This window comes from Rhinopithecus bieti, unplaced genomic scaffold (assembly GCF_001698545.2).
Source record: "Rhinopithecus bieti isolate Rb0 unplaced genomic scaffold, ASM169854v2 scaffold_7464, whole genome shotgun sequence".
NCBI lineage: Eukaryota > Metazoa > Chordata > Mammalia > Primates > Cercopithecidae > Rhinopithecus > Rhinopithecus bieti.
Genome location: NW_016805410.1, coordinates 425,671 through 428,181, shown reverse-complemented (window position 1 = coordinate 428,181; position 2,511 = coordinate 425,671).

Here is a 2,511-nt window from a genome sequence, read left to right as displayed (position 1 = left end):
TTGACTTTTCCAGAATGGCATATAGTTGCAGTCATGCAATATATAGCCTTTTCAGAGTGGCTCTCACCAGATCATTATCCGAATGTACCACAGTTTATAGATCCATTCATCTACTGAATAACGTCTTGGTTGCTTCCACTTTTGGTTACAGTTGCCCTAAACATTCGCATGCAAGCTTTTTTGTGGAAATATATATAGAGAGATGGAGTCTTGCTGTCACCCAAGCTGGAATGCAATGGTGTGGTCTTGGCTCACTGCAACCTTCGCCTCCCGGACTCAAGCGATTCTCCTGCCTCAGCCTCCTGAGCAGCTGGGATTACAGGCACCCACCACCACACCTGGCTAATTTTGTATTTTAGTAGAGATGGGGTTTCACCTTGTTGGCCAGGCTGGTCTTGAACTCCTGACCTCATGATCCACCCACCTGGGCCTCCCAAAGTGCTGGGACTACAGGCGTCAGCCACCGCACCCTGTGGAAATATAATTTTAACTCCTTTGGGTAAACACCAAGGATTACAATTGCTCTGTTGAATTAGAATATGTATTATTTTGTAAGAAATTGTCAAACTGTCTTCCAGAGTGACTATATCATTTTGCATTCCCACCAGCAATGAATTGAGTGTTCCTGTAGTTCCACATTCATACCAGTATTTGGTATTGTCAGTGTTCTGGATTTTGGCCTTTCTGATAGGTGTGTAATGATATCTCATTGTTTTAATTTGCATTTCCCTTATGAAATCCGACGTGGAACATCTTTTCATGTGCTTATTTGCCATCTATATATCTTTGGTGAAACATCTGTTAAGGTGTTTGGCCCATTTTTAATTCAAGTTGTTTACTTACTGAGTTGTAAGAGTTCTTTGTGTATTTTGGGTAACAGTCCATTATATCAGGTATATCTTTTGCAAATATTTTTTCCAAGCCTGTGGCTTTTAAGTGTCTTTCACAAAGCAGGTGTGTTTACTTTTAAAGAGCTCCAACATATAAATTATTTCTTTTATGGATCATTCCTGTGGTATTATATCTAAAAGTAATTGCCAGACTCACGGTCATCTAGATTTTCTCCTGTGTTATCGTCTAGGATTTTATGTTTTGCATTTTACTTTTAGGTCTGCAATCCATTTTTAGTGACTTTTTTGTATGTAAAGTATGTGTAGATTCATATTTTTGCATGTGGATGTCCAGTTGTTTGAGTACTTTTTTCATGTGCTTATTGGCCATTTGCATATTTTTTGTAAAGTGTGCACATATTTTGACTACTCTCTTTTTTATTGGGTGCTTGTTATGGAGTTGTGGACGTTCTCTACATATTCTCTACGGTAGTCTTTTGTCAGATATGTTTTGTGAGTATCTGCTCCTATTCTGTGGCTTATCTATTTTCTTCGTGGTGCCTTTTGATGGGTAGAGGATTTTAATTCTGATGAAATCTAATTGATCATTGTTTGGTATATATTGCTTTCTGTAATCTAAGAAACTGGCCGGGTGTGGTGGCTCACACCTGTAATCCTAACACTTTCGGAGGCCGAGGCAGGTGGATCACTTGACGTCAGGAGTTCGAGTCCAGCCTGGCCAACATGGTGAAACCCTGTCTCTACTAAAAATACAAAAATTAGCTGGGAGAGGTGGTGCGTGCCTGTAATACTAGCTACTTGGGAGGTTGAGGCAGGAGAATCACTTGAACCCAGGAGGTGGAGGTTGTACTGAGCCGAGATCATGCAACTGCACTCCAGCCTGGGTGACAGAGTGAAACGCTGACTTAAATTAAAAAAACAAAGAAACAACAAAAACCGTTTGCCTTATTTGCCTTTCTCCAAAGTCATTATGGTTGTTTCCTGTGTTTTCCTTTAAAAGCTTAATGCATTTAGTTTTATGTTTAAGTCCACTACCATTTCAAATTCATTTTTGTGGATAGTGGAGATGATTTTTTTTTTCTTTATGGATCTCCAGTATTCCAGCAGTACCATTTGTGCAAAAGATTTTCCTTTGCTCGTTGGATCACTGTGGTGTTTTAGTCAAAAATCAAATGACTGTTTTAAGTGCAGGTCTATATTCGTGCCCTCTTCTGTTGCGTTGATCAATTTTTTAATCCTTACATCAGTACTGTACTGTCTTTTTAGTAAGGTTTGAAGTAAGGTAGGGTCATTTGCATGTCTCTTACACTATCAAATTTTACCAAAAAAAAAAAAAAACCTTCTGGAAATTAGGAATTGTGTTTATAATCTATAGCTCAATTTGGGGAGAATGCCAGTGCTTAACAGTATGGTCTCTTTGACTTCATGAACATGGTATCATAGTATACCTGCTAATTTATTTAGGTTGCGTTTGGTTTCTCAACTTTTTTTTTTTTTTGATGTAGCAGACTTCTACATCTTCTGTTAAATGTGTTCCTATGTATTTGGGTTTTTGGAGCTGTAGTAAATAGAATTTTAAAACTTTTATTTTCCAATTTTGTCCTGTACATAAAAATAAAATTGATTTTTGCATGTTAACCTTGGCTGATTTATTAAAAAT